A 20,526-nucleotide genomic window follows, 5' to 3' on the forward strand; every position below is an offset into this window, starting at 1 on the left:
TGTTCCTATAGGGGAGACTGTGTCTAACCAACCATGTTGTGTTCCTATAGGGGGAGACTGTGTCTAACCACCATGTTGTGTTCCTATAGGGGAGACTGTGGTCTAACCAACCATGTGTGTTCCTATAGGGGGAGACCGTGTCTAACCAACCATGTTGTGTTCCTATAGGGGAGACTGTGTCTAACCAACCATGTTGTGTTCCTATAGGGGAGGACTGTGTCTAACCAGCCATGTTGTGTTCCTATAGGGGGAGACTGTGTCTAACCAACCATGTTGTGTTTCCTATAGGGGAGAACTGTGTCTAACCAGCCATGTTGTGTTCCTATAGGGGAGGACTGTGTCTAACCAACCATGTTGTGTTCCTATAGGGGGAGACTGTGTCTAACCAGCCATGTTGTGTTCCTATAGGGGAGACTGTGTCTAACCAACCATGTTGTGTTCCTATAGGGGGAGACTGTGTGCTAACCAGCCATGTTGTGTTCCTATAGGGGAGACTGTGTCTAACCAACCATGTTGTGTTCCTATAGGGAGGAACTGTGTCTAACCAACCATGTTTGTGTCCTATAGGGGGAGACTGTGCCACTCTGCTGAAGAACATCGGGGCGCTGCCCGTCCGTGGAACTCACCAAAATGTACTTTGCAGAGACCGTGCTGGCACTGGAGTACCTACACAACTATGGCATAGTGCACCGAGACCTCAAGCCTGACAAGTGAGTGGGCTGCACTGACACCCTGACACTCCCCTGGTGGATTGGAGGTCTTAAGTTGCTTTCACACCATACAATATTCACCATAAATGTAATTTCTTAGGAAAATTTGGGACACCCTCTAAAAATATTAAGCCAAAATGTGTGTACTGTGAAAGGTTCTAGGAATACTGTCTACAGGCTCCTATTGGTCATACATACTGGTGGGAGGAGCTATAGGAGGACGGGCTCATTGTAATGGCTGGAATGGAATCATGGCTGTTCCTGGGGTTTGCTGTGCAGTTGATATCTAACAGCCCATGTGTTGTTCCTGTTTCCACCAGTCTTCTGATCACCTCTATGGGCCACATCAAGCTGACCGACTTTGGCCTGTCTAAGATGGGTCTGATGAGCCTCACCACCAACCTGTACGAGGGACACATCGAGAAGGACGCACGCGAGTTCCTGGACAAACAGGTAGATCGATTGATTGGTCAGTCAATCAATCAGTCAGTTAGTCAATCGGTCAGTCATGATCAGTCAGTCACTCAGCTAATCAAACAAACAATAATCATATTGTGAGAGGTAGTGTACAGCCAACTTCTCAATGAAGAGCCAATCACATACAGTATGTTAGAAAGTCTGTAGATAGCCTACAGTCATGACAGTTGCGTGAGTGAGTTGAATTCAGGATCCCTTGACTTGCCTCATGCATCAACGGATTGAGAATCTCAAAATAACCTTGCAAAAACGCATCATTTGCCAAGCAAGAGGAATACACACAGTCACTAATAATGTTTACCAAACAGACTGAATCATCATCATTTCTCTAAATAAATACAATTCTGGTMCCTATTTATTTTGCAATTACAGTTTGTTGTTTACGCAGGTTTTGAATTTAACTCCCCATATTAATAAATGATGCTGTTAGGCCAGCAGCAATACAGTGTCATCTCCAGCGGTCGGTGCATTCTAGCTGGTTAAACCAGACTGAATGCTGTGTTGTTTCACATAGAGGTAGAAAGAGGCCTCTAGATGGATATAACCTGCTTTAGCATGGAACAAATTAAATATGTGTATTAAATAAATTAATAATGTATGTTGATGCTATTACTATGCACAATATCTAATTATGTTGCAAAATGATAACAATAGCCTAATATATTCAACATGCTGTAAACTATTGTCTTTTAACGGTAAAACATGTTTTCACTCTTATCACCCTAGTAACTATGACACACCCCTCACTATTGTCATAGGTTGCACTAATTGCAGTGTTGTTTACATAATCTGGTTCTAGCATTCATGACATGACCCTGAAGAAGGCACAGTGATGCTGAAAGTTGGTGGTTTACCCAATAAATTACTGGGAGCTTGTATGTAGTGTGTGCAAATCTCTTTATTACATTTTTTCAGCCTACAGTTACTCGCCGTTAGTCAGCAGCTCTACCAACTGTTTTGGGTGTACACCAGCTCTTTTTAATGGGTTCTAATGAACACACATCATCTGCACATGAAATAGATGAAGACCTTTCACGTTGTGGTCTGTGCAGACTCTTGATTAGAGGGCATTGGTTATTCACTCAGCTGTAATGAACTAGGCCCCTGCTGCCTCAACAGTGTACAGCAACAGTACCAATTAGAATTAGAATTCTGATTATCAGCATTATACAATCTGGGTCCTTGATTTGTGATTACTGTACAGTACTTCTGTCAGAGACAGATGGAAGAATATTCAAGCTCTTGGGCTTGCAGATAGCTACGCAGGCCAGACCTGGGTTCAAATAGTATTTGTTGTTGTCTTTATTTTATTGAGCCTGCCTGGAGTGGCAGATGGGCAGGTTTTGCACTTTTGGGACTACTCCATGCATCCGGTACATGTAGGTGAGAGGAAAATAGAGGCAAGGAGCGTGATCGAGACTTGTGATTGGTGGATCTCTCTCCCTGTCCCAGGTGTGTGGCACCCCAGAGTACATAGCCCCGGAGGTGATCCTGAGACAAGGCTACGGGAAGCCGGTGGACTGGTGGGCCATGGGCATCATCCTCTATGAGTTTCTGTGGGCTGTGTGCCCTTCTTTGGAGACACGCCTGAGGAGCTCTTTGGACAGGTCATCACAGGTGATTGAGACATGAGGGCTGGCCTTTCCTCTGTGTCTGCACCTTTTTGAATCCCCCCAGTGCCTCTTGTTCTGTGCTGTATGTCAGGGGTTTTCAAAGCTCCCCTCGGGGACCCCCAGACAATTCACAAGTTGAATCAGGTGTGCTAGCTCTGGAATAGATCAAATGAACGACTGGGGGTCCCTGAGGAGAGTTTAAAAACACTGCTGTAGGTGACTGTTGACTCCAAGGCCTCTGTCTGTGTACTAACTTGTACCTGACTCGATGTTGGTCCGTTCCAAATCCTTGCTGTTCATTCTCTCTGTAACTGGCTCGTTGTTCTCTCTCAGATGACATAGTGTGGCCTGATGGAGATGAGGTCCTGCCTGCTGATGCCCGGGACTGATATCAACCCTGCTACAGACCAATCCACTGATGAGGCTGGGTACAGGTACTACAACAGGGCTTCTCAAACTTGTTCTGCACACGGCAAAAGGCCTTAGTTGACACTAAAAGTTTAGCTTGTATTCTATACCCATTTGAAGATTTTCTCAGGGGACCTAATTTCAACTTGGTCGCTCCCGACACCAAGTTTCTGAACCAATGTGCTAGAATTTAAGATGTTCCTCCTGTTTCTGCTGTCGTCTACTGATATCTACCAACACAACCATGTTGTCAAGGCAATGCATTGTTGAACACAGATTTACTACAGACCCGGGTTCATCTCCAGGCTGTGCCACAACTGGCCGTGGTCGGGAGTGCATAGGACGGCACACAATTGGCCCAGCGTCGTCCAGGTTAGGGGAGCTTTGCCTGGGGGTGCTTTACTTGGCTCATCGTGCTGTAGCACCTCCTTGTGGCAGCCCGGGTGCCTGCAGGCTGACCCTGGTGGCCAGTTGAACGGTGTTTCCTCCGACACATTGGTGCGGCTGGCTTCCGGGCTAAGCTGGCGGGTGTTAAGGAGCGCGGTTAGGCAGGTCATGTTTAGGCAGGTCATGTTTCGGAGGACACATGACTCCACCTTCACCTCTCCGAGTCCATTGGGGAGTTGCAGCGATGTAACAAGATCGAAAAGGGGGGTACATTTATTTTGAAAATGATAATAACAACAGTCTGGCACGCAGCAGGCTACTCTCCCTAGGTCTCTGATATGAGTCAGAAAATATTCCTGCCTACTGTGTGTAATGAATCATGCCATAATTATTCACATTTTAACCTTTGTTTATGTATTACTCCAACTACCATGGCCCAGAGCCATATGCTCTTCCGAGGCCTACATTCTCAGAGCTGATCTTGTTGTTGGTATTATTCCTCCGTGCCCCCAGGGGGAGCGTTTGAGGTRAAGCAGCACTCGTTCTTCTCTGACCTGGACTGGAACAGTCTACTGAGACAGAAGGCAGAGTTCATACCTCACCTGGAGTCAGAAGAGGACACCAGCTACTTCGACAGTGAGTGCCTTTACCTGTCTATTTAATGCCAATAAAGCACACTGGCTGCATTTACACAGGCAGCCCAATTCTGATATTTTCCCAATTGGCCAAAAACGTATCTGATTGATCAAAATACATATAATTGGAAAAAGATCAGAATTGGGCTCCATGTGTAAAGCAAGTGAGTCTTTGATCTTTGATAGGGGTTATCTCATGGTAAAACTCAGCCAAGCCAGAGAGCGGTTCTCCCAAAGTGTTGCAGCATTTTGCAGCGACTTTGAAAAGTGTAAGCAGAGGAGAGAACGCCAAGGCTAGGGCCGTTAAATTATTTATGAAGACTAAGATGTTACATCTCTCTCTCGCTCTCTCTTTCTCTCTGTTTCTCTCCATCTCTCTTTCTCTCTGTTTCTCTCCATCTCTCTTTCTCTCAATCTCTCTTTCTCGCCATCTGTCTCTCTCTCTCTCTCTGTTTCTCTCTCTCTTCTCCTGTCCTCCCTCAGCCCGTTCAGATCGTTATCACCACATCAATGCGTACGATGAGGATGACACCAACGATGATGATGAGCCTGTTGAGATCAGGCAGTTCTCCTCCTGCTCCCCTCGCTTCAGCAAGGTACACAGACACACATACACACACACATACACACACACCACACACACACACACACACACACCACACACATATGGTTGGGAGTAACTGATTACTTACAAAACACTAACAGATTAAAGATACTTTGACAAACTAGATGATTACTTCTTGGATTACTTTTAAATTCAGAAAGGATTTGCTGGAAAATAATCCATTATGACATCTTTCTGTTTTCTCAATGACATCAATTCAGCATTGAAAAAAGGCGCAAGTTTAAGTTTGTTCCACCTGAGAGAGTCTGACCACAAGTCAGAGACCACTATGATGACACACCAAATGTGGTTGATGGATCATTTTTGTCTTCTAATGTTCTTAAGGGGAAAGTAACTGAAAGATTATGTTACTGAGTTTGGGCAATCCAAAAGTTACGTTACAGATTCCAATTTGGACAGGTAAACATACTTTTTTATATTTCACATACACCAGATAGGTGCAGTGAAATGTGTTGTTTTACAGGGTCAGCCTGTAAGTACGGCTTCCCTTGAGCAAATTAGAGTTAAGTTCAAGGCCAGCCGATTTCTTACCTTGTCGGCTCTTGAACCAGTGATCTTTCAGTTACCGCCAAACACTGTAACCGTTAGGCTACCTCCCACTCTAGGTAACTAGTAACTGTAGCGGATTACATTTAAAAGGACATACCCAACCCTGCACACACACACGTGCCACACACACTCCTCTGGCTGCCCTCCTTCAGCAAGGTCATTTTCTCTCTTCATCTCCCCTTAACGGTGTCTTCTAGCTATCCCTCTCATTTTTCATCCTGGCTCTCTCTCTCTCTCCCTCACTCTCTCTTTATCCCTTCTCTTTTTCTCCCTCCTCATAGTTTGAATCCCTATTATCCTGTCATTCTGTCGTTACACCATCTTTCCTTCTATATTATCTCTCTCTCTCTGCTGCCCTCCTTTTGTCCTTCACCTGTCCCTTCCTCCTCCTCTCTGTTCTCTGTACGGGGGGACTAATGAAGGTCTCTTGTGGGAATGAGTAGGGCTGTGTGTGTGTGTGCGTGTGTGAAGGGTCTCTTGTATAAATGGAGAGGGCTAAGGGCTCTATTACAGTAGCAGTACATTGATGGAGAGACCTGATTAGAGTCTAGAACACTGCCTGCTGGTCTCAAAGCATACACATGGAGCATGTTTCACAACAACACACACACACACACACAAAAGAGCACAAGTGGTGATGCAGGTGGCTGCATCACCACTTGGTACGGCAACTGCAAGGCACCCGACCACAAGGGCTACAGAGGGTGGTGAGTACTGGGGCCGAGCCCCTGCCATCCAGGACCTGTATATAGGTGGTGCTAGAGGAAGGCCCAAAAAATTGTCAAAGACTCCAGCCACCCAAGTCATAGACTGTTCTCTCTGCTACCGCACAAGTGGTACCGAGGCACCAAGTCAGGAACCAACAGGACCCTGAACAGCTTCTACCCCCAAGCCATAATACTGCTAAACAAGCCTGCTAAATAGGTCATCAAATGGCTACCCGGACTACCTGCATTGACCATCTCTTGCACTGACTCTATGCACACACACTGGACTCTACACACAGACTCACAGATATTTACACCAGTGGCGATCGGTGCCATTTAAGATGGGCATGGCCTTATTTTTTTACAGCATATTGGATGACTGTCCTTCATATTCCATTCAACCAGTCAATGTAACATCGATAGGTTTAGGCTACTACATGATAATTTTCTCTATACCCATCGGAAGTTGCTACAACCTAGCCTATGAATGAAAGTTTACAACAGGTCGAGAGAAAAATGTGAGTAGTCAAGTTGACAGACAGTGACACATTCAATACCGCCTTGCACTCTCTTGCCTGCATCTAGCTGATTTAGGGTGTAATCATTAGTCCAGCAGTTGCAAACGAGAGTTTCTATTGGGCAAATAAAGGTATGTTTATTCCCGTTTCGTTCTGTTGATGTAACGACTTTCTTCCTGGATGAAGGAGAGGACCAAAATGCAGCGCGGTTAGTGTTCAACATGTTTAATTTGACAATAAACGGTGAACACTTACAACAATACAAAAACACAAACGTGAAAGCCGAGACAGTCCTATCTGGTGCAGAACACAAACACAGAGACAGGAAACAATCACCACAAAATCCCAACACCAAACAAGCCTCCTATATATGATTCTCAATCAGGGACAACGATTACCAGCTGCCTCTGATTGAGAACCATATTAGGCTGGACACAGAAACAGACAAACTAGACACACAACATAGAATTCCCACCAGCTCACGTCCTGACCAACACTAAACAAGCAAACAACATAATAACTCTGGTCAGGACGTTACAGTTGAAGAAAGGTTTTTCAACAGAATCGGCGAATTAATACACCCTTGATCACACGCCAAACACAGTTCACTTTCATAGCAGCCACATACAAACAGCATGATCACTTTGCTCGTTAATTTCCTTTCTAGCATCTATGCGCTTTCCTCCTCTCACCTTTTCCTTCGCTTGTAACAACAGTGCATAACACATCAGCTGTCTGTGATCAGGTGAAAAAAACCTTTCCAAAGCCAAACCTTATATCATAACGCTAACTGCTAACACAAGCTTACATCTTGTCCCCATATTAGCTAACATCTACAGTCAACATAGCTACTAGAACTAATGCGTTAAATATAAAACCTGCTACAATCATACAGCACAGTGTATAGTCAAGCAAGCAGTTAGCATTTACACCGGTGGGCCCTGGTGGCAATAAATTCATATAACAAAAAGCTTAACCTTGACTTGGAGAGTTCCAGGTGTTGGCTAGCCATAGCCAGCTAGCACAGCATCCTTTCTGTTTGAGGCCAGGTTTTTGAGTAGTTAAACTATTTTGCTGTTGAACTATTGTCTTTCTCTCTTTTGAGTCAACTACTCACCACATTTTATGCACTGAAGTGCTAGGTAGCTGTAGTTTCTGCTTTCAGTACTAGATTTGTTCTCTGATCCTTTGATTGGGTGCCACACCATGTCAGTTCATGCTGCAAAACTCTGATAGGTTGTAGGATATCCTCCGTAAGTTGTCATAATTACTGTGTAAGTCTATTTAAGTCAATGTACCCAGAGGCGGACGAAACTAGCTGTCCTCCGGCTACACCATGGTGCTATCCTAAGTGGCTGTTGTAGAGTTACTGTAGAACTTTATTGCAGAACAGTGTGTTTTAATCAATTATTTGGTGACGTAAATATATATTTAGTATAATTTTATCTAAAAAGGATAACTTTTTAAATGTTTCACTATTTWMAWTTTTCAGAAATTCACTGAGGAKGATGGTCCTCCSCCTCCTCTGAGGAGCCTCCACTGACTTAAACTGACACCCCACCACACACATACACACGTTACTACATACACCCACACACTCATAAGATGCACACACATGCATACTGACGCCGCACACACACGTTTACACATACACACACACACACACACACACACTTTTACACATAAGCTGCTGCTACTGTCTATTATCTATCCTGTTGCCTAGTCACTTTACCCCTACCTATATGTACATATCTACCTCAGTTACCTTGTACCCCTGCACATCGACTCGCTGCTGCTACTCCCTGTATATAGACATGTTATTTTGACTCATTATTGTTATTCATTATTCACTGTGTATTTATTCCTCATGTCACTATTTACATTTTTTATATTATTTTGTATCTTTATCTTGAACTGCATTGTTGGAAAAAGATCCGTAAGTAAGCATTTCCCTGTTAGTCTACAACTGTAGTAAAATGTGATTTGATTTATTACAGTAGTTTGGATTTAGAWGCCAATGTACATATCACAGTACAGCTCATGTTATTGCCACTGCTTCAGTTACCATGGTGCTGAATACTCTTTAGCCTTGTTTTAATGCACTGTTCATGTTGTTAAGCTGGTCTCCCACACACACCAGCATACTCACAGCTCATTTACGAGACCTTGCCGTGTGTGTGTGTGTGGGTGTGTGTGTGTGGGTTGTGTGTGTGTGTGGTGTGGTGGTGTGTGGTGTGTGGTGTGTGTGTGTGTGTGTGTGGTGTGTGCGTGCTGTGTGTGTATTAGCTAACACCCACCTACTTTGTATTACATGTAAAGTAGTTGATCTTAGCCTATCCTTATTTAAATGCAGTTGTTGTAGTTAATTAGCTCCGCAATCTTTCTATCTACAGTATGTAACTGACTATCATGTTCTATGTTTGGCTTAAGGCTAAGGGTAGTGATGATGAGTGTTTTAACCAACTTGCTTCCTTTCTTTATGTTAAGGCCATGTATTCATAAAGTGTTTAGAGTAGAGTGCTGACCTAGAATCAGCAGTGTGGCTCAGATTTGGACTTTCTCTCCATGGCCCCTCTGCAGGTGTACAGCAGCATGGAGCACCTGTCCCAGTTGGAGCAGAAGGCCCCCTCAGTGACTCGACGGGAACACAAGGGCTCCCGGGAGGACACAAGGGGAAGAGAGAGAGTCTGGGAAGCTTCCCTATCAGGGACAAGAGCTGGAGGACCGGATCACCTGAGATGTGAGTGTGGTGGTTGAGAGGGAGGAGAGATATGGGGGGGGGGATTTCATGTCTGAGTTTCATACACAGATTTGTTTATAGAAGTGAGATCCACGGTCAATAATTGACTCTAGGGAGTGTGATTGTGTGACTCTCACGCTGAGCTCCTGTGTTGGAGAAGTGTCATCAGAACCTAAGACGGTGGTAGCAGCCATTAAATCATCCAAACAGAGAGATGTTAACACTAACTTTAAGGGGGTATACATAGGCATTCATGAAATGTGTACAAGTCATGACACCTTTATACCAACATTCACAACACATTGATTCAACATCAGTTTAAAGAAGTTTTCAAAATAAAAGTCCCTTAGCATTGGGAAAAATAGCCTCTTCTCCTGGYCCCTCAAAGGAARCGTCTGTCCGGTTCTGAGTCCCTCTACATGGACGGTGACTCCAGCCCTCCCCTCGGGGCCCGGCGCCGTTTCTCCGCCCTCATGGACACGCATCGCTTCGCCTCACAGCAGGAGGACAACCCAGACCCCCTGACACGCCAGCCCCCTGTCAAGGCTAGAGGGACTTCACTGGAGGTGGCCTCCGTTCCCTCCACACCCCCCTCCACCCCCAGCACCACCCCTGACCCAACGGAGGAACATGTAGGAGGTGAGAGAGAGAGAGAGAGAGAGACACAGAGAGAGAGCCATAGAGAGAGAGACACAGAGACAGAGACAGAGATTACAGGGTGGTAGAGGTTTGTTTCACTTGTATTGTCACCTGACAAACTGGTGATTTTATCAGGTGAGGTGACAATTGAAAAGTCAGTAGAAATTGATGATGTGTATAGATTGTCAGTAAGCCAAGAGAGGACATTAGCTAAGCTCCAACAATATACTTGAGACTGGAGAGTAATATTTTTTTCCGCCAACAGAGAAACCACCAAGGCCAGGCGAGAYTCTGGGAGCCACGCCCACCCCCTCCACTACTCCTGGACCTACATCAGCCAATAGGGAGCTGGGGGCAGGGCCTRTGTATGACCCCCTGGGCCCCCGGGCCACGAATGACCTGGTCCTCCGCAGGGCGAGACACCAGCAGATGTCAGGAGACACAGGGGAGAAGAGGAACTCACGGCCTGGCAACAAGGTTATCAAGTCAGCCTCGGCCACAGCCCTGTCTGTCATCATACCTGCAGGTAACTATGCTGAATTTTTATGTGTTGTCTCTGGCTTGAGTAGCTTTATATGTATTTAATAATCAAATACATTTAATCAGGCAGTCAATTAATCACTATGGCCTCCTGCCACTAGAGGATGCTGTGAGCTGGGATGTTACTCTAATGCTGAGTTTACACAGCATGCTTCAAACCACATGATGAAATAGTACATTGTAATATGTGTATCTCTATGCCTAAAACCTTTCTTACTATTTTTCTTACCCACAATCACTATTCCATTCTCCCAATTGTCATCCTTCATCTTTCCCCTTTCCCATTACTTCTGTCCCTAACATCCCCCCCCCCAACACAGTAGACCAGTACGTCCACAGTCACAGCTCCCCTTGGCCAGCCCCATGTCCCCCGTTCCCTGTCCTCCAACCCCTCCTCCCGGGATCGTCACCCAGCCTGACTACTGTCCGGCCCCGCCGTCAGCGTGCTGCGCTCTCCCATCACCATCCACCGCTCAGGGAAGAAGTACGGATTTACCCTCAGGGCGATACGGGTCTACATGGGAGATACGGATGTTTACAGTGTCCATCACATCATCTGGGTGAGGAGAGGGGGAGGAAAAGGGGGAGGGGTGGATTAATTAATTAATTAACTTGAAAGGTGTACACTATCCTATTTATTGATTGACAATGTATCCTCGTCCAATGGCAGCACGTGGAGGATGGAGGCCCCGCCCAGGAAGCAGGACTGTATGCTGGTGACCTCATCACCCATGTGAATGGGGAGTCTGTCCACGGATTGGTCCACACGGAAGTGGTGGAACTCATTCTAAAGGTATGATGGAAGAAGAGACTGGGTTCTACAATAGACTTTGTTGATATTCGTAGGTTTGCGTAACATCCATGCTCTGTGTTGGTCTCTTAAGCTATGAGTAAGGGTGTTATTCGTCAATGTAGATGTGAAGGAGGTCGTTCTGTGACCATGCTCATATGATGAGTCACTTGCCTGCATACTAGCGTTGGTTCCCTGAGCTAGTGCCCAGGCTTTAGCTCAGCAGACTAACCTAGACTTGTGGCATGCAGAAAACCTGTGATCAAACCCCAGTCAGTCACATAGACATGGCTCATCATCATTCTGTGTGCCCCTGCAGAGTGGCAACAAGGTGACAGTGACCACCACACCGTTTGAGAACACCTCCATCAAGGTGGGTCCGGCACGCAAGTCCAACTACAAGTGCAAGATGGCCCGACGCAATAAGAGGCCCATCGGCAAAGAGGGACAAGAGAGGTACTGTAGTATGGTGCTCTCGTTGACAGTAGCTGTGTTATCATGTATGCTGTAACATGGAGAAGAACAGTTACAAGTATTTATTTAGCAGTCTGCTAATACGTTTCAGTATCTCTCCATGTTATACATTGCGAAACGTTTTTTTTAATGAAAACGATTCCTTACTACCCTCTCCCACTCCATCCCCTATCCCTCTGTCCCCCTCCTCCCTCTCTCCTCCCTACAGTAAGAAGCATAGCTCCCTGTTCAGGAAGATCACTAAACAGTCTAACCTGCTCCACACCAGCCGCAGCCTGTCCTCTCTGAACCGCTCTCTGTCGTCCAGTGACAGTCTACCAGGTTCTCCCTCCCACAACCTGTCAGCCCGCTCCCCAACACAGCAGGGATACAGGTCCACACCTGAGTCCTCCTACCTGGGTGAGTAACAGACTTGAGCGGTACACTACAAAGCAGCATCAATGAGTTAGCCAGCTAACTTACCTAACTATTCTGAAATAAAAAAAATGTGAAAGATAAGCTTGAAATGTGCGTGGTCTAATTGACTCAACAACCAAAACCACATATCGAAGTTTAGCTTTCTTGATGAACTAGAAAATCAATAGTTATTTCTGGTTGTTTATGGAAGTTAGCTGGCTAACTCATTGATCCCGCTTTGTAGTATACACCTCAGGGTTCCTAATAGTATTTGTTTTCTTTGAAGTAAATAGAGTGTTTGAGATTGTCAGATGGGTGTCAGATGGACAGGGTTTGGGAACCAGTTTTGGTTCCATTGCACCAGGCAAGCTGAATCCAACATTGTAATCCCAGTTGTGGCTGAACTGATTATTACTCTGTAACTGAAGAATKTGTTTTTCCCTCTTCCTCTCTCACCTTTCTCTTTTCTATCTATCTTCTCTCTTCTTGTCTCTCTTTCTCTACTCCTCTCTTTTTTCTCTTTATCTTCACTGTAACCTCTCTTGTCTTTCTCTTTCCTCCCCCCAGGTGTGTCCTCTCAGAGCAGCTCTCCTGCCTCCAGCACCCCCAACTCCCCTGCCGCCTCCCAGCACATGCGCCCCAGCTCCCTGCACGGCCTCTCCCCCAAGCTCCACCGCCAGTACCGCTCGGCCCGCTGCAAGTCCGCCGGCAACATCCCCCTCTCCCCCTTAGCCCACACACCATCCCCCACCCAGTCCTCCCCTCCCCCACTCCCGGGCCACACCATCGGTAGCTCCAACACCACCCAGACCTTCCCTGCCGGGGCAAAACTCCACTCATCACCACCCGTGGTCCGCCCCAGGCCCAAGTCCGCCGAGCCGCCCCGTTCCCCACTCCTCAAGAGGGTCCAGTCGGCAGAGAAGCTCACCTCGCCACTGTCTCATTCCCAGTCGTCGAGTGGTGGGGTGGGAGGGCCTCTGAGGAAACACAGCCTGGAGGTATTGTGAATGTGGCGGTCTGAGATGTGTATTAGAGGTGTGACACATAGGTAACGTGTGCTATGTGTGTATTATGAATGTGTCCAGTTTGTAATGTACAGTATAGTGTTGATTTAGTATTTTCATCTCATTTATTAGTTTAGGTATTCACGGGGAAGACATTTAAATACAGTTAAAACCACACATTGGGAATTAAAAGAACTTGAGCCTTTTTTAGTAGACCTACTGTAAACAGCATGACTATGTGTCTAAGACAATTTCCCCCTAAATAAAAGTTTATCCTATCCTATCCTAGGTCCAGCACTCTGACTTGTACCGCAAGGACCAGTTCCACTGTTGTGAGCTGGGGCTCCAGAGTTTGTTGGAGACGGAAGGGGAGAATCTACCACCTCCGAACCCCCCACTGCTGCCCTCCGCCCCGGGCTCCCAGGGTTCATCTACTGGGGCAACTATCACGACACCCGAGACTGGGGTGCTCAAGCCGATGAGGAAGTTAGGGAGGCAGGAGTCGCCGCTGAGTAGGGATACACTGCTGGCTGGTAGGGAGAGGGAAAGAGAGAGAGAGAGGAAGAGAGAGAGGGAAAGAGAAAGATCGAGGGAGAGGGTGGGAGAGATCATTATGGCTTATAGCAACAGGACAACAACCGTCCCAGAGAGGTCACCTAACCGAGGAGGAGGAGCCACAACAGATAATCACCAATCAATAGCTAGAAAACCATCAACCAGTGAGCATACCTTTAGCCCTCAGAGTAGCCCCACCTACAGAGCCCAATCCAGCCAATCGCCAAATCTGGAGTCCATCAAAACTACAAGTCCCATTACTCCCACTGGGTCACCAGGTATCTTTAGGGGCCATCCAGAAGGAGCAGAGAAGAGCCAGCGTCAGACAAACATGTCTATCAAGCAACAGAGCCTCCGAACAGCCGTGAGTACAAGCCCTCTCAGCCAAGACTCCCAGGAGAATTACGGKGAGGACAGAACGGAACCAAAGCTAAATGGAGACAACAAGGTGTGTCCTCCTCCTCCTCCTCCAAGGCCCAGCATGCCCTGTGGGGGCCCTCTAGGGAGAGGCACTAGTCCAGACAGAGGCATGGGTATGGGTGGATCATCAATTACGTCAGGGTCTACAGGTATGTTCAAGGCTAGTAGTAATCCATCAGGAATAGTAGGAGAGAGCCTGAGAAAGAATGGAGCCGAGAACAATGGTTCTCCAAGAACTTCAGAACTGGGGTTGAGAAGCCCCAAAAGCCCCAAACCTCCAGCCAGGGCCCTGGCTCCGGCTGTCCCACCCCACGGACAACCCCTCTCCCTGGGCAAGGTGAGGCAGGGCCTGGGGCCTGTCAACTGCTACCGAGGGACCCTGGACTGGGAGGATAAATGTCGGCTGGAGGTAGTGGAAGAACACTCTCCATCCCCCTCCCCCTCCCCCACAGGCGTCACCCCCTCGCTCTGCGCACCCTCCTTCTGTCCGGGCAGGTCCAGGCCTGTTTCCCCCGGCGACAAGACCAGCTTTGTCACCCAGCTGACCAGTGCCGCTAAATTGGTCCTGGGGCCTATAAAGGGGTCAATGGTGTCCCAGTCCCAGGAGGGGCCCAAGGGGAAGGAGCTGAAAGACATGCCCAAGCCGGGTGAGGAGAAGCAAGGTGCCTCGAAAGGAAAGTCTGAGGCTTCGTCCGGACTCGGAGTCCGGATGGTTGGCGGTGGCACCACAGTGGCCCAAAGTCCAGCCAACTCTGTTCCTCAGCCTGATAAGGCGAACACAGGTAGAAACCCCCCCAAATTGTAACCCTTCTATCTGAAGYTTTAGAGAGGAGGGCATTGAGAAATGAGATGCCTTTTCAGAGTTCTAGAACAATTCCACAATGTCAAGCACTTAAGGGAACATTCCAGTGCTAGAAGAGAATATCAACATGGTATTGACTGATCTGTAACCATGAGTGAGCAGAACTATTGTAAAGGTGCTGTTACGGCCATTTTCTATTATACAGTTAGTATATATTAAGYCAACGCTCCACTTTATGAACTATTAGATATCTATAACAGATCTGTATGTATGTATGTGAAATGAATGCATGTCACGTGGTACAGTTTGTGTGTTTCTAGAATAAAAAGGAGTGAAAAGTGCTTTACTGATCAAAACATGCTGAATACTGTGAAACACCAAATCCAGTTACTTACTCGGTTTTTCTATCTCGACTAAACGACCAATCACTTCTGTTTCTGTAATTCACTAAAATAAACGTAGTCACAAGCAGAGGGTATGCTGAGGCACAATCAAACCATTACAACCTTGACAGCAACAACAACAAAACACAAAATCCAATCGGCCACTGTAGATTTGTCTTTGAAAAGTAAATGACAAAATGACTACTGTAAAAGACAATGACGCACGCGGCCACTAGATTTTATCTTTAGAAAGGCCCTTTCATCCAAAGCGACTTACAGTCATGCATGGATACATTTTTCGTATGGGTAACCCCAGTGGGAATCGAACCCACAGCCCTTGACTGAGCCACACAGGACCAATGACTACTGTAGTTTTCTGTTACTACTGTAAGGCCCATGACAAAGAATGATGGTCCAACACTACACCCACTGAAGTCCTCAGTTGATTAGCATAGCCAGATTAGCATAGCCATATTAGCATAGCATGCTGTCAGTGAATGTCTGTAAGTGAAGGATGAAATGAAACAACCTTGAGTTAGTTCTGGGTGAATCTTGAAGGCTATGGCACATTTGTGTGTCATGGATTGCGTCCGAAATGGCATCCTATTCCCTATAAAGTGCACTACGTTTGATCAGAGCCCCTGTSGTAGTGCACTATATAGGGAATAGGATGCATTTGGTGCCTTGGTAAAGAAGAGTAAAGCTCCTCTGACAGTTCTGAAGCTCAGAGCGCTTATCTCTACAGAACAGGACTACTACTTGCAGCCCCCCCCCCCCACACACTGGTGTAAGGCGAGTTGATATTCATGGATTTAAATCCCATACCCCTGTGGTGGATGATTTGGGCCGTGTGAGTGTGTGCGTGCCCCAATGTGTGTGTGCCAGTTCGGGGATGGGTTCAGTAAGCCAGAAACTATATAGAAATGAACAGAATCCAAACTTGAATAACATTGATAAACTACAATAATTGTATTTTGTTGTGATTAAATTATCTGTTACTTGATCCTGACTGCACAGCTACGGTAAGGAGATTACTGTAAATATCTGTAAAGACTTGAAAAATACTTATTGTTATACTGAAGTATTTATTCTATGGCTCTACTATTCATACGTTCTAATTGTCACTCATCATGTTTTGTTTTGAACCAAAAAGATGAAGAAGAAAAAGCAGGTGAAAATGGATGTAGCATATTTAATAGATGTAAAATGCATATTAAGGGCTTTATGGATGGATAAGGTTTTTCATTCTTTGATGTCAAATGTTCACTTGCTGTTATCTTTTATCCATCTGTTTTTCTATTAACCTTATTTTCATATTGGATTCCTTCCTAATTCTGGTGTCAGGTATCTGAGATTTTAACTGTCTGTTTTAGCCTGGGTGCCGTCTGTTTTTTGCCAACTCTGTATGGAATTGTCATGCCAACAATTCCAATGGAGTAGGCAAAATCACAAACAGATCTGGGACCAGGCTAGTCTGTGTTGTGAAATAGTAATATGCTATCCATGTTTCACTCACCACAGTAGGATTCACTGTAAGTTGAGCACTACAACTGTATGTGTGTTAAGATAATACACTGTGCATTATTTCAATGGTGAAATTATGATGATCTCTCGCTCTCTCTTCTCGCTCTCTCATGTATCTTCTCTATCAACATGTAACACCCATAATCTTTATGCGAATGATTGGCAAATGTTTGTTAGCGGGTGAAGAATATCAGATGTTGGAATTAGTCTGGTAGAATATTTTGTGACGATATGCAAGCTTTTATGTACTACATTACTTGGCTACTTTTCAGGTGACTTTCTGACTGTAGCCTATACTTGGACCATACCGCCCCCTTATGGTGTGTGTATATATACAGTACCAGTCAAATGTTTGGACACACCAACACGTTCCAGGGTTTTTTTTATTTTACTATTTACTACATTGTAGAATAATAGTGAAGACATCAAAACATGAAATAACACATATGGAATCATGTAGTAACCAAAAAGTGTTAAATAAATCAAAATATATTTTATATTTGAGATTCTTCAAAGTAGCCACCCTTTGCCTTGATGACAGCTTTGACACGCTTGGTGTTCTCTCAAAAGCGTCATGAGGTAGTCACCTGGAATGCATATGAATAACAGGTGTGCCTTGTTAAGTTATTTGTGGAATTTCTTTCCTTCTTAATGTGTTTGAGCCAATCAGTTGTGTTGTGACAAGGTAGGGTGGTATACAAAGATAGCCCTATTTGGTAAAAGACCACTTACATATTATGGCAGAACAGATCAAATAAGCAAAGAGAAATGACAGTCCATCATTACTTTAAGACATGAAGGTCAGTCAATCCTAAAAATGTCAAGAACTTTGACAGTTTTTTCAAGTGCAGTCGCAAAAACCATCAAAGGCTATGATAAAACTGGCTCTCATGAGGACTGCCACAGGAAAGGAAGACCCAGAGTTACCTCTGCTGCAGAGGATACGTTCATTAGAGTTAACTGCACCTCAGAAATTGCATCTCACATCAACTGTTCAGAGGAGACTCTGTGAATCAGGCCTTCATGGTCAGTTCCTGCCAAGAAACCACTACCAAAATACACCAATAAAGAGAAGAGACTTGCTTGGGCCAAGAAACACGAGCAGTGGACATTAGACCGGTGGAATATGCCATTGGTCTGATGAGTCCAAATTTGGGATTTTTTAATTCCAACGGCCATGTCTTTGTAAGACGCAGAGTAGGTGAATGGAGGATCTCCGCATGTGTGGTTCCCACCATGAAGCATGGAGGGGAGGTGTGATGGTGTAGGGGTGCTTTGCTGGTGACACTGTCAGTGATTTATTTAGGATTCAAGGCACACTTAACCAGCATGGCTACCACAGCATTCTGCAGCGATACGCCTCCCATCTGGTTTGCACTTAGTGGGAGTATCATTTGTTTTTCAACAGGACAATGATCTAACACACCTACAGGCTGTGTAAGGGCTATTTGACCAAGAAGGAGAGTGATGGAGTGCTGCATCAGATGACCTGGCTCCACAACACCCTACCTCAACCCAATTAAGATGGTTTGGAATGAGTTGGACCGCAGAGTGAAGGAAAAGCAGCCACAAGTGCTCAGCATATGTGGGAACTCCTTCAAGACGGTTGGAAAAGCATACATTCCAGGTGAAGCTGATTGAGAGAATGCCGAGAGTGTGCAAAGCTGTCATCAAGGCAAAGGGTGGCTACTTTGAAGAATCTCAAATATAAAATATATTTTGATTTGTTTAAAACTTTTTTGGTTACTACATGATTCCATATGTGTTATTTCATAGTTTTGATGTCTCCACTATTATTCTTCAGTGTAGAAAATAGTAAAAAATAAAGAAAAGCCCTAGAATGAGTAGGTGTGTACAAACGTTTCACTGGTACTGTATATATATAAAACATTGTTCCATATCATAATCATAATGCCATGTAATTTAACATAGTTTATTCAAAATAAATATCTCATTTTATACTATTATGGAGTTTATTATCATCATATATGAGAGCTACATATTGTTGTAACGACAGGTCAAGGTACTTCATATAGCAAGATATATTTTAGGGATGCTGTTGTAATGAAGAGGCCTAGGGCCGTGGCCTATTCAGACTTGAGATAAGAACACTTAACTTGGACTCAAGTCAAGAAATGTGGACTTAAATCCATGTTAACTACTTATCTCAAGTCTGAATTTGGCCCCTACTGAATATATACAGTTGTCTCTTGTTTTGGTAGATAACTTGAATGTTTGCAGTAGTTTACAATATATTCTTATTGTTAATTGAATCATTCCACTTCTTGTTATTCTCTAACTGTTCAGAGATGGGTGGCTCTTTAGCGTTATTCTGTGACTGTTAGTTCTACCTTCAAATATAAAGGGAACCAGATAACATTTTGTCATATTTCRCATGTTATCAACCTGATCACTAAGGTGGTCTTTATCGTATTATAATCATTGAAACATCAGGAGTAGATAAGTTAGTCAAAACTGGTCTGTGAAGAGAAAATACATGCACATTTTGAATAATAAACTCTTGTTTATTTGTATGTGAGGTTTTTTGCAGGCATATTTTACTCAAAACTTTGCATGGAGGAATTCCGTGGTATATAGAGATCTGTTTTATATGTTAACGATGGCAGAAAATGCACATCCTAATCATGATTATGATGACTTGTTTGAAATGCACTTTATATTTTCAAGCGTTTTTTTCTTCATTTCTAAGTGTTTGTTTTGGTCTGTATTGCTACAGTTGTGTATTATCTGGGCGAAAATAAAATCTAAACTGTACTTAACCAAATATACAATTATATTTATTCGCAATGGCCACCAACGATTAATATATCTCATTCACCTCATTTGAAAATGTTATGTAGACAAAGGGCAAGCATGGTGACATTCTACCTTTCTCTTGTTGTTTGTCATTTCGGTGTTTCTTATTTACATTGTACATGTTGGTCCGTTAGCTAGCAGATGCTCTTATCAAGAGTTACTTACAGWCAGTATAGTCAACTAKGGTAGATACAGCAATCACATATTACAGTCATTGCGGGTATTTCCTCAATAAACCAGATATCAGCTAAATCAGTGCTAGTAAGAAAGGACAAATGGGAGCGTTAGTGCCAGAAAGACAAGTACAACAGTCTAATACTAGACACGTGACGGGGAGAATGTGTAATAAAATTCAGAAAATGTATCCAAACTTGAACTTCTGCCACCGTCATTTTCTTGTGCATGCCGATAAGAAATACAGGCGTGGAGCTCATAACGTCAGCCTATGATCTGCACAACCTGACTCCAGATGGTCAATGTTCAACAGCAAAAGGTTACAGAAACATTTTTATATTCTACAACCTTTGTTTTCCACAAAACACCTTGTATTTATTAAAATTACTTAAGTCTAGTGGTAACCTAATGTGCATTCATACTACATTATGTCCGATCATAAAAAAATATAATTATATGCAGATCAACTAGGCTAAAATGTAGGATACTAGACAACAGAGACCTTTGGTATGTAGTAGTAGTAGTTAATCATGATAAAATGTGAATGAAATAGTTCATGCAATTTCACTGGTAGAGTATCTGTAGCCCAACACCCATTGGACGTCAAGATGCTTTACATGACGTTAGTGTAATACTTCA

General features: G+C 44.5%; 1 pseudogene; it reads left to right on the forward strand.

Annotated features, from left to right (window-relative positions):
- Positions 1–567: 567 nt before the first annotated feature.
- On the forward strand, positions 568–17,280 carry LOC112078630 (microtubule-associated serine/threonine-protein kinase 1-like; annotated as a pseudogene).
- The last annotated feature ends 3,246 nt before the right edge of the window (positions 17,281–20,526 follow it).

The sequence above is a fragment of the Salvelinus sp. IW2-2015 genome, unplaced genomic scaffold (assembly GCF_002910315.2).
Source record: "Salvelinus sp. IW2-2015 unplaced genomic scaffold, ASM291031v2 Un_scaffold5980, whole genome shotgun sequence".
NCBI lineage: Eukaryota > Metazoa > Chordata > Actinopteri > Salmoniformes > Salmonidae > Salvelinus > Salvelinus sp. IW2-2015.